The sequence below is a fragment of the Passer domesticus genome, chromosome 6, assembly GCF_036417665.1.
Source record: "Passer domesticus isolate bPasDom1 chromosome 6, bPasDom1.hap1, whole genome shotgun sequence".
NCBI classification, from domain to species: domain Eukaryota; kingdom Metazoa; phylum Chordata; class Aves; order Passeriformes; family Passeridae; genus Passer; species Passer domesticus.
Window position 1 is genome coordinate 18,486,092 of NC_087479.1, and position 13,187 is coordinate 18,499,278.

Consider the following 13,187-nt stretch of genomic DNA (forward strand, 5'->3'; position numbering starts at 1 on the left):
TCAGATGAAATGTGGTTGTGGCTTCTGGTCAGGTCAATTTTTAAATTCAGAATCTGTGTTACCAAACTTTTTTCCCAGGGACTCCTTTCTGAAACTCAGGATTGATATCCATAGAGAACAAAAAGCAATATTGTTTCATTTCCACTGTGCTGCTATTTCACAGACAGTACTTCAGTGTTTCCAGTTTGTACAACAAACTATGATTTCTAAAACATGGGTGTGAAAGCTCACAAAGAAACTTTGGAAATTTTACTGCAAATAATACGGATCTGTCTGTTTGATTTTTGCTATTGTTCATATGATAAATATACTGAAATAATGGGGACCAGGCTTAGTTTTAGTATTTTTAAAACCCTAATAATTCCATTAATTTAATAATATTAATAATAATGTTTCTATTTTGCATATTGCGTATGCAACTTAGAGGAGAAATTTCTAGTGCTGCAAACTCTGTCATATCCTTGCCATGTAAAGTAAACTGTTGATATGATCAGAAAAATAGAATCAAACTTAAAAATAATTCTTAATTTTTGTTTTTAAGCTGTCACATTTAGTTCCTGACAACAACATTGTTTTCTGCAATACCTGTCCTTGCAGTCAAATAGCTGCCTGGTGCTGGCATTATTTTCTCTCAGATATCATTAGATATGATTCATTGACATATTTCTTTTTTCATTGTGACTATTTAATATTTTATTTCATTTTTACCCATAAAGAAAAAACCCACACACTTGTGTTTTCTTTATCAAATATTACAGTAAAAACAAAACTATGAACTTCAGCTATCACTTAACTCAATTTTCAGGTGGTGATAAGCTAGTGTCAGGGCTAGGTCAGGACTCTGTAAGATGGAGATTTACACTGCTTTGCCCTTCCGGATGAAGGCAGTCAACTTTTGGCTCAAGATTAATGGAGAAAATTTGAAACACTATGGCCTACCCCAGAGGTATGCTTTTATATAATAATTCTTCTTCACTGTTCAGATTGATGTTTTTCTGCCATTTTGTCTGTCAGGACAAAATTTCATTGAACTTTATCTGCCATTTATGCCATTCTCTATTTTGAAAAGCCTTTGAAAAAAAATATCCTTTCTTTAAGGAAGAATATATTTCTCTACTGAAAAGTCCATAGTTCTTCCATCTAAGTGGGGTAGCATCCTTGAAATAGGTCAGTCTAAATTCTCTAAAATTAATTTCTAAATTTTTCTTGAAAGCGATATTTTGTGGGTTATCTTTAGCTTATTATTTCCAAAAAGGCTGTTTCCTTTGAATTTCCTTTGAATTTCTCTTTATTACTTTAAAATGTCCTGGCTGTGATCATGCACTAGTAGTACATGTAGCCACAGGACTGGTTTCTTAATGCTGTGTTTTAAATAGGAGGGAGTGACTGATTGCTGTGTTTTTATTTGTGTATGCTTCTGTACACACCTACAAACTCCCACACACGAGCTCATGCACTCACACACACACATGTAAACTGCTAGGTTAGTTTTAAGGTTATATTTTAATCTCTAGGTTTGTGCTCAAAATCTAAGACAACAGTCGACTTCTATTGAAATTAAAGTGTGAAACTCTCACAGTAGTTAATTTTATTTGTCAGCCCAAATTTAGCATAGATAATGCTGCAATATATACCAAAATCTGTTTTAAAAGGCTGGTGTCTAAGTCGTACAGGTATATATAATTCCCTGTAATGGCACTCAATATGATAATAATAAGATTGCTCCAGGTTTATTATTTTCTCCTTGGTTTTTATTTCTCTCTTTTTATGCTTTCATCAATCTCAGCCAGACAGAAGGAACAGAAAACCCATGTGGATTTGCAAGCTTTACTTTTTGGATTAAACCAAAACATGTAATATTCAAATAATTTTTTTTTTCAGTCTTAGAATTACAGACCTTGAAATTGGAACTGATTTTACTCTTTCCTAAAATAATATTTTTATGAGTGAGATTGGAAGAGCAGCTCTCAATGGGAGAAGAGGGAAAATGGCTGCTGCTACAGAAGAGTTTGAAGTTTTGCTTGGAGAATAAAGGAAATCTTTCTGCAAATATTCACAAATGGAGTTTTTGTTATGCAGAACACATTCTTCTGACCCTCCTTCTTGCCTGAGTTTTCTCCTCCCCTTCTACTAAACAGGAACAAAAAAGGTTTAATTATTTTAGGGATACAGCTGACCAGTTTTAAATACTGGCATTGACATTAGCTGAACAAATGGAAACCTTTTCCTTTTATATGCATGCTAATAATATAAAACATTTTATATGGAGTTTTATGAAACTTGCAGAGGTGATAGGTAACATATTCCATACTTAACAGGTAAGGAACTGAAACAAAGGACCAAGGTTAGTCTACATGCTAGTAAGAGTATGTATTCTTATACTTCTCATCTATCAGGCAGTGTGCAGGAAAAGGCAGACAGGTTATCCGAGAATATTGGCTAGGGAAGATTCTGTATGAGCTACCAACTCAATGTAATTTGGTTTCATATAGAAATTATATCCTATTGTATATAAATAACACAAAAAAACCCCCATAAAAATGGCAGAATTCCATTGAAATTCCATGTCAGCGTAAAGGGCTCAAAATCATCCACCAACCTCTGTCAGCTTTGCATTTCACATGACCAAGACTTCACTGTTATATAATTTTTGGAAGTTGGAAAAGAAATTCTGACTACCATGAAGTTAAGAGAAGCCTTTGTTTTCCTGCTGATAGGAAGCAGGGAGGTGGTCACAGCACCAAGGCTGACAGAGTTCAAGAAGCATTTGGACAATGCTCCCACCCCATGGTGTGACTCTTAGGGTGTCTGTACAGTGCAAGGAGCTGGACTTCAATGATACTTGTGGGTCCCTTCCAACTCAAGATATTCTGTGATTCTCTGCAAAATCTGTTGCTGTAATATCCAATAAAAATAACCAACCTCAGTAACTGAGCATCAGTTACTTTATATTTACTTGAATAGTGAATACTTCAGATTAAGACACTCTGTAGCACATATATATATATATATATATATATATATATATATACAAATCACATAATGAATGAACAAAAGAATGAATAAAAATACTCTTGCCAGATTTGGCAGACCAAAGGGATTCGTTATACTTAGGCTGGGAGTTACTTTCTTTGTGCAAATATAACAAAGTGATAAGTTTTTGCCAAAGTGTAAAATACAGCAGATGGCTCAGCTGTTTCAGTTGCACCAGAAACACACCAAAATAAGACAAGAGGAAGGAACTGTTTCCCTGTGATGCACAGGATTGGTTCCTGTGTGCCTGTGTGCTCCTCTGTGCCTTTAGCTTGTCTCCTTCAAAAGCTGTGAATCTCCTGTAGATAACAAGAGGTCAGGAGGTGAATTGACATGAAAAGGTTCATAGATGTAACTCATCAACACCAAGTGAAATGTATTTTGTGTGAGTTTTGTAAATAGATAAAAAGTGGTGGTTTTTAAGCTGCTTTTACCCTTCTCTAAACATCAGGAGAAAATAGTTGGTGAGAAAATATACTGTGACTTAAAAAGCTGAAAGATGTTGGGGTAGGAGGGCAAGAAGTCAAAGACACTTCATCATCAATGTGGTGTCAAAGCTTAGATAAGGAAACCTTATGTGAAGAGTAAAAGAGAAATTGTTTTCATCAGATGAAGTAAAAACAGAGCAGTGAGAAGACATCTGGTGCTACAGCGTGTTGCTTTCTCATAGCACCAAGTGAGCCCTCCAAAATGTTAGCTAGACCTGTATCCACGTCTAGCATATCAGACTGTACCTCCATGCATCTTGATTATTTCTTTATTTTGGCCTGACAATTTTCTGTGCCTGGTAAAACTGAATTTGGCTAGGTTCTTGGGTATCTGGCATTACTGCAGAAACAGTACCAGTAGCTCCGATGAAAACAGCAGATGTCTGAACGTCCGGAGGAAATGACCTTTCTCTGTGGGTATCTTGGTCATGCTGACCTCACCACATGTGTGATGTAGAGTTCAGAGCCTTTTCAGAAACTGCAGCCTATCCAGAATACTCCTGCCACCTGTGCAGATCCACACCATATTCTTTTTCAAAGAATAAGAAGTCTTTTGCTATGAAAAAGATAATAAGCCTTTATGAAGAAAAATAACTAAATAAAAACCAGGTGTTCAGTAAAATTTAAGGTGAAAATTTGGGGTGAGGGAGTAGAGAGCTGATTGGGATAAAATGATTTATTGCTAATTAATCAATTCTAGCCTGGATTGTTAATGATTAAACAACATTTCTATCAACCAGTGGGCTGTGTTGAATGAGACAGTAGCTTAGCTCACAGATGTGAAGCTCTATCTCCATCACATTGAAAAAAGGAGCCTGTCAAACAGGCGGAGTTTGGTTGCCTCAGAAGTGAGAACACAGTACTAAGGTGATCTTGAGCAGATCCCACATGAGCTGTTCTGGTAGGAGAGCTGGTGGAGAGGCTTGCATTACTTCTTCTATGCTGTAAATACTCTTACATATTCTTCCCCAAACTTTTATCAATCTTGGCTTTTTGCTGAATCATAAATCTGCTATAAAACACAAAAGAAAAAAAAAAGGAAATCAAGAGGAATAATGGCTTAAAAGAGGAAGAAATTCAGTCGAGTTAAAAATTTAAAGCCTAGTTATAAGTAGTTAAAACTCTAATTAAAGTGCAGTTGATTTGTGTTCATTATCCAATCCTATAATCATAGAGATAGAAACTTTATTTTGATTAGATGGGGGATGAAACCATGAAGATATCAGATTCGTGAATTTATTACATGCATAAACCCACTGCTAAATAAAATTATTGAAAGCAAAATGATACATGGAGGCCTCACATTTTTTACACAGAAAGAAGTTGGATGTGGTTCCTTTTTTTAGTTGCGTTCAGATGTGGGGCTTTGAATTACACATTTAACCCGAAAAATATACGAGTACCCATTTTATGATTCATTTGCCTTGAGAGTCTACTAGCTCCTTCATCATACAGACTGGGCTGGGTGGTGCTAGAGGAAAGAAGCCAAAGTCAACAGGATATGAATTTAACAGCTCCAGTGTTCAAAACAGAGTTATCCGTTACCAACACAATTTTTAAAAATTGCTTAAATAGCCCAGTGTGTATCATAGACCAATTCACAATAATTTTAACCTACAGAATGACACGTTATGTGGATTTTCACATGCTAATTTACCAGTTCAGTAAAAAAACCCAAACTGAATAGCTCAGTGTGTATCCTTGTCTAGTGCCTGAGCAATTTAACTCACAGTGACAAGTTAGGTGGGTTTCACCAAACTTATTTACCACTTAAAATCAAAATGTATCTACCATAGTGGCTCCTGTATCAAATTACATGCAGAATGTGCTTCTTGTAACACTCAATAAATGATCTCATATGTGTCCCATAAACCTTCACTCGTTTGCCAAAACTGAAGAAAAAGAGAAGCAATACAGAAACTGATCTTTAACATTAATATTAAACAAAAGGCATGGACAGAGAATGGCAAAAACAGTTCTACCCAGCTCCAAGGAGCAATGTACACCATCATGACCTCATAACAACAACAGTTTGAGTCTCTGCAGATTTCTCAATCAGGAACATCAGAAACTCATTCAAAGAAGGGTGTGCAAATATAACCTCATTCATGCAAAATACTTGAATCAAGGAAAAAGAAAGTCTAAAAGCAGGTTACTTAAAATTAGCCCCTGGGTTTTTTTTTGGTTTAGTTTGGTTTGGTTTTTTTTTTTGGGGAGGTTTTGTAGTTTTACAAGTTAAAAGTGTATATTTTTTTTAAAACACCACCAACAAAAAATCTATTGCAATTTTTAAATAATCTTGTCCTAAAATACTTTTGATAATCAAGCAAACCACTATTATTTTGTAAGATAGAATGCAGCTAGTAAGAATTTTTTTACAACTTCTAGTAAAGTCAGAACCCAAAATGACAGTGAAATGATACATAAGTTAATTGATCTGAGTGAAAGGAACTGTATCTCCTTTGAGATAAAGGATCTGCTTAAATGGAAAGGAAACAATGATCTCCAGTTTCCTCCTCCCAAAAAAAAAATGAAAAAGAAAAGATGAAAATAAAAAGTCAATTGCTAATATTTGGCATAATACAAAATCCCATCTGATTTTCAACATACATGTTTCTCAGCAACTTTTGGACAGTGAAATATAGCAGTCACACTCTGACTCACAAAATCAGCATGAAACCTTGACAAAGACAAACATCCATCTATTCTGAGCAGTCTTGGAAATAGCAGAGATCTGTTTGGCTGATTAAATAGTGAAGCAGTGTTTCCCTCTAAGTATGGATATTTACTTATGCTATTTTTCTGTGAGATATTGGTTACTTTGTTGAAAGATAATTTTTCTTAGGAAAAATTTATAGTTTCTATCTAGATTCCACTTCCTTTAATATTTTTTCAAAGTCCAGGGTGTATTTTAGTCCCATCAAAACTATGAAGTGTGTGTGGCTGGAATACACACAACAAAAAAATATTCCCTCTAAAAGTACTCTATCATTCTAGTAGCCTTTCAAGTTAGAACATACTATACAAATAAAAAAAGAAAGTGAGCATAATCAATAATCATCTATACATCTTATATCAGCATTCATCTATAAATAAATTAGAAAGAAAATTAACTGAAAAAACAGGCAGATCATGAAAAGGGTAAACATCACAGCAAAAAAAAAAGTAAATGCAAGATTTCAGTGTCTTTTCCAAAAGTTTTCCCTAGCTGAAGTGAAATACATGCTCCTGATTCTAAAAGAAGCTCAACTCTTCTTTTCCTGCTGTTGTCAAGGTTGCACTAAAAGAAATTTAACTGTTTTTCCATTACTGTAAAATTTTGGAGAGAAGGCTATAGGAAGAATAAGCTGGTTGAAGATATTAACCATTAACCATTAATTGCCATCCATTCCTTTGTGAGAAACTCTTTCTCCCACACTATTGCTCATGGGAAGATGTGTGTGAACAGCACTGCTTAAAGCCAAATCTGAAATTTGTACTTAGTGTAGCAATAAGGCTTGAATTATGCATCTGTTTCTACTTACTCAAAACTTTCCAAGTAGCAACTTGACTGCTCCAAGAAGAGGTCTCTCAACTGACCTAGAGCTGTGACAGTGGCTGTTGCATTAAGCTGTCCCTTCTCATTACTCTAGTGCTGCTTCTACCATGGGATTTTATTTCAGTTGTTGGATACTACAGATGTAAGTCAAACCTGCACTCAACTCATTCTGAGAGTGTCAGTAAATATGCATGAAATTCAGTATCTACGATGATGTATTTACAGAGTATTTGTAATCTGTAACCCTTTTCCTGTTAAATGTAATTCAGAGCGTCTTACTGAATATACCCTAATTCTTTCTTATGCTACTGTAAGAAAAATAAGGCTGTACTAAAATCAATAATATAATGTTACTGACTCATTCTATCCTATGCCATTTCATAGCATTCCAAAGTGACATTGAAATACCACTAATGGAAGAGTGAATCTATTTTTCAATTATACTAATAGTAACAGCTACTGGTTGGAACAATTTGTGAGAGAATTTGGAAAGTACTGCAATTATTAAGCACAGACACATTCTTTCCAAGAACCAGCGATGGTATTAATTGAGTTTGATTCACCTCAAAATAATATTTTCTAGATAAGCCATTTTCAAACCTAATGATTCAGGCTCGGCATTTCTGGAAGTAACACAGAAGTGCAGTTCTGTCTGATGGAGCTTGTCTTGAAAGACCTGCATAGAGAAGTAGCTCCATGAATATTCTTTAAAAAACAGCATGCCCACATGTTAAACTGATTATCATTCGGAAATATGCATGGGAAGAATGCATTCCAGCCATCATCTTGATTCCATTTTGTAATAATGTTTTCTCCTTCTGGACTAATTTCTCCTTCTAGAAGTATCTGTAGTTCAATAAACACACTTGTCTCCTAGTTGAAAGGTCAGTGAAAACACAAGAAATGAGCAGAGTTCAATGCTTTCTGCAGTGGGGGCCAAGTTTTAGTCCTGTCTGTGCTGTTTTGGTGTGGCCATATCAAACCACTTTTCTTCAGCATTGTCTGGCATATTTTTACCTGCAAAAGAGATTAATGACCTTGCCATATTTTGTAAAAAATTAAATGTTTTTTCACAAAAATAGTATTGGCAAGTTGAATTTAATTATTAATAAGTACAAGGAAATGCCCTGTAGTCACTGGTGCCCTATTAGAAAATAGATTAACTTGTCTAAGGACACTTTTCTATCAAGAACTGACATTCACTGTGCATTAAAACTGTCTGAGGTTTTTTAGGCATTCTACTCTTTTCAACCTGAGAAGTAAGAATCATAAGACCAGGTCTGCCATTTGAAAGCTATCACATTTCACAAAAAACCCTAAACTTATAAATAGATGACTCTTAATATGTCAATTTTACTGGTAATTTGTAGCTTTATTAATGCAACGTTTCCTGGGATGCTATCATCTGTAATCTGCTTATATTGCTCTGAAAAGGGACAATTTTGTAATGATTATGTATTCAAGATGCACATGCAGTAGGAATATAGTATAAGATTTTACTGAGGTTAATGAGAATTATAGAAGAGTTCACCACAGAATTTCAAAATGAGCAAACTTCAATCCTAGAATAGTCATGTTGGTGGGCAAACTTCTGTGCTCTGTTTGTAGGTTTCAGCTTGATCAGTCAAGTTCTACAGTCCTTTTATCCATTACTGAATTTGTTACCTTGCTTAGTGTATCCTTATGATTCCTGCTCCAAAAGTAAAAAGAACCAAAAACAAAACACCTACCAACAAAACCATAACAAACAAACCACCAAGAAGAAATAACAACATTTTCCCCAAAGGTCCTTAAAGTTATTTTGTATAAGAAGTCCAGGTTCAAAAAGAAACTGACTTTTTAAATGTTTTTAAATTAGAGTTCCATGCAAAATATGATTATTGGTCTACAATGACATCCAAACATAATGCTAGTAAACATTTCCAGAAATACTTAGGGATCATTCACAGCTTCTTTACACTTCACTAGCTTGATTTTACAGTGGATCATAATCACTACAATATGTATGCACTGTTGAAAAATAATGAATCAGGTAGATCTATAACATAGCAATTCACTATTTGCATTATCCTATGTATGCATGGTAATTATTTTTAGGATAGTAATGTCTTCAAGTGTGGATTTTTCTCACAAAACAATGATATTGTACTTCTCTGTTTTCATGCAAGATTAAAGAGAAACATATTACTTATATAGATACTAGAAGAAGAAAAGAGAAATCTTTTTTCTTTTAGGATTTAAATCAGACTGTAATCAGGTAGAGTTTGAATCTCACTACAAGATCTTGGTGCCAGGTTGAAACATTTGATTTTCACCCACTTCTATCAGAGTTCAAACTGTTCATTAATATAAGGCCATGTTGCAAACTAGTGAGAGCGGTGTAATGACTGTGTGAAAAGGGCCAATGTAAACAATGCAACTCTTTAAAGTAGATACTGTGCCTTTGAATGTGTTAAGGTAGCAAAATTTAATCCTTATTTAAAATACTGTCTAGATCTGTTTTTAGCATTCTTCACTGCCAAGCCAATCAAACAGATAAAAGGGTTGGCAAAATAGGTTTAACAAGGCATTTAATACAATGAATTATTTCCTCTGTCCCTGAAGAAATTAGCATTTATTCCTTTATAAGATCTGTCATCACAGTGATTATGTCATGTGTCATGTTCATGGGATAATGAATTCTATAAAAATTACTTCACATTCCTTCATGCTTATTTGAGAATGGTCAGTGATTATGAACTACTACATACATAAGCAATGAATAACCAGCATTCATTTTGAGTGTTGAAAACCATGGTAGTCATAGCCAAATCAATTATGTGTGCTCAGCCTTTGGTATAACCAGGAAATCCAAGGCACTGAGCTTACTCAATGTCCTAAAAGAAGTTGTCAGGTCAGCTATGCAAGACCCTATATACTTCTTCATGCACAGTTACCATTTTTCCTACTAGTTGCTGAGCATTTTTAAAACACAAAGTTGTCATGGTTATAGAGGCACAGCCACATTCTATCAGACATTCATGTAGGTTTATGGCAACAACTATATATGTTCAGTCTGCACTGAAAAATAATTTCCCTCTTTGGTCCTTCCATGATGATATCTAACTATAGTCCAGAGAGTGACAAACTTGAGGGATTTCTCCAAGAGCCTGCATAAATGTCATATCACGTTTCAGTTCCTCTATCATGCAGAGGCCTTGAGAACAACTCTAAGAAGCCATGAAACTTAAATAGACCACGTGAGCCTACTACCATGCTTGAAGTCACAGCAAAGATATAATATTCAATACTCTCCCCTGAAGAAGACACTTGAGAAATGTGAAGATAGCACTGGAAAAAGACAATTTATAGTATCTAAGCTGTCTGGTAACCCTAGTTGGCACAGAGTTTTCCAGAGACAATTTTGAAAATGAAGAACCTTTCCGGCTCTTCTGTCTAACTCCAGGATGCTTAAAAAACAATATCTGAGTAAATATATACTGACTCCATTGTACCTCTCCTGTCATGCAGTGTCATATTTACTTGCATTTGTGGGTATTCCCTGTGTGGCCTGAAGATAAAGTAAGATATTTTGTCAATACTAAGGTTATTTAAGTCTTCCCATTGTATCCTACTTTATAAATTAGAAACTGAAGACAATTTCTTGTATCATTTTGCTTGCTCTACTTTTATAGATATCATTATTTGTGTCTGGAGCTAAAAATGATTCTACTTCTCCACATCAAGTATAAGAAAATATATTTTATAAACTCATGTTTTTGGAGTTACTTTAACAATTGCAATCCATTAAAAATTATGCAATTATAAAATAGTGTCTATTTATAACAAAAGCTAAAGCAAAAAAATAAAAGGGCTTTGGCTGAGATATAGGAATTGAGAAGCAATTAAAAAATGACATTTTAATGTTTTTTTTACAGGTAGATATAAACACATATAGACATATTTTACAAAACAGATGACTGGAGTCTGCTTAGTTAAAGACTAATATATATAAAAATGCAAAGAAATTAGTAAGGTATGTACTACTGAAATAGTATTTTATTCTTGTTTTCAAGGATTTAATGCAAGTAAGTAGTGAAGCAAAGCAAGAATGACATCACAGTTACTATATTAACTTGTAAAGAAAAATGAATGGATTTTTCTGGAGGGAGGGGTGGGGGGGAAGGAAGGAAGGAAGGAAGGAAGGAAGGAAGGAAGGAAGGAAGGAAGGAAGGAAGGAAGGAAGGAAGGAAGGAAGGAAGGAAGGAAGGAAGGAAGGAAGGAAGGAAGGAAGGAAGGAAGGAAGGAAGGAAGGAAGGAAGGAAGGAAGGAAGGAAGGAAGGAAGGAAGGAAGGAAGGAAGGAAGGAAGGAAGGAAGGAAGGAAGGAAGGAAGGAAGGAAGGAAGGAAGGAAGGAAGGAAGGAAGGAAGGAAGGAAGGAAGGAAGGAAGGAAGGAAGGAAGGAAGGAAGGTTAAGTTATCGTTGAGATTTGACCCTTCTGATTTTCTCCTTGCATAACCACAATATTCTAATAGTCCTCCTTGGTTGCCTGCTCCTTCTTTCAAGGTTGACTTTTTTTTTCCCAGGCCAAAAGGCCATCCATTTTGCTACATGGGGACAGCCTGCTTCCACATTTTCAAGATTTTCTTGTTAAAGAATTTCCAGCTTTCCCAGACTCCTTTGCCTCCTTTCAGTATGCCCTCCCAAGGAACTCTGCTAATCAGGCCTCTAAACAGGCTAAAGTCTGCCCTCCACACTAATACTATCTTGCATTAGTATTAACTACCATCTCCACCATTGCAGCAGCCCTTCCTGTTCTTTTAATAAACATTTATCAGTTTTTGTAAGACAATTTCTGCAAATCAACACTCAGGGCACTGACAAGTCCTGAAAGCAGAAGCAAAGAGTAGAGGTATATTGTAAATGATGGTACCAAAATCTGTTCAGATTTCCTTCAGCAAATTGATAAGGGCCATCTTTAGAAAAAATCAGTTATTATAAATTACACTTTTCTTTTTATTTCCACACTCTCTACAGAAAAAGACAGCAGGATTGATTCTCAGCCAAAAGTACTTAGTTATATTACGTACATTAGAAAGAAATAAAAATCAAAACCCCATTATAAATCCTCCCCAAATAATTCATTCTCCAGATGAAGTTTAAGCCTGCACTTAAAGCACAAAGGAGCTGACACAAGCATTCACTATGAGGGAAGGTAACAACTTCTGTGTCATTCAGGTGTATCTGTCTCCCAAACCATTGTTTCTCCCACACATCAGTTACACAAAATTGATCCCCTGACCCATGTATAATGAATCTCTTCTTCTGCAGTTAAATCTGCTTCCAAATATTTTTTTATCACCCTTGGAAAATTTGTAGCTGAGTTGTAGTGGGTGGTCAGGTAGGAAAAATGCTGAAGATCAATGGTAGTCTCCCCTTCTCATCTTCAGTTCTTCGTTTGTTTTGTAGACAAAGTTGTAGTTCTATATAAAAACTATAGGCCACCCAAGCTGAAGTTGCTAGCAGCAAAAAGGCTCTTTGAAGATCAGTAACCATGACCTATTTAGAGTAACAGGGAAAGAATTACAGTATATGAGTATGTAAATGTGAAATAGGGACTGACTCAAAGGTTACAAAAATGTTGAAAAATTTCAGAAAAGCTTTTAAAATTCAGTTTCGTGTTCCTCAGATCAACAGTTCTGAAGATCAAAGTAATTTTCTGAATTGCTGCCACCAGAGGACCCTCCTACTTCTGATGAAATATCCCCATCTGAAATTGGATGGGTTGTTGTATCAAGGACAAGCATTAGATTAAAACATACAATGTATGGCTGAGACCTCTTTACACAGATTACCAAACTGTTCCATTTTCCAAGTCTGACATGTGTTGTCTATCTGAAAATGACTGGGAGATAATCTTGAAGGCTTAAATTTATGGACTTACTCTTGATGAGTAGTGGAAAATAATGAATTCAGTAAATGGTGGCTTGCCAAGGGCCACAAGAAAAATATGGGATGAAATAAATGGTATTTGTACTGTGAAATGTAGATACAATATTTCTTAGATTTACAATGTTCCAATATCTAAAGGAGCTTTACCTCATATATGATTTTTATAGATATATTTATTTGGAGGGAGGCGTGTAGGA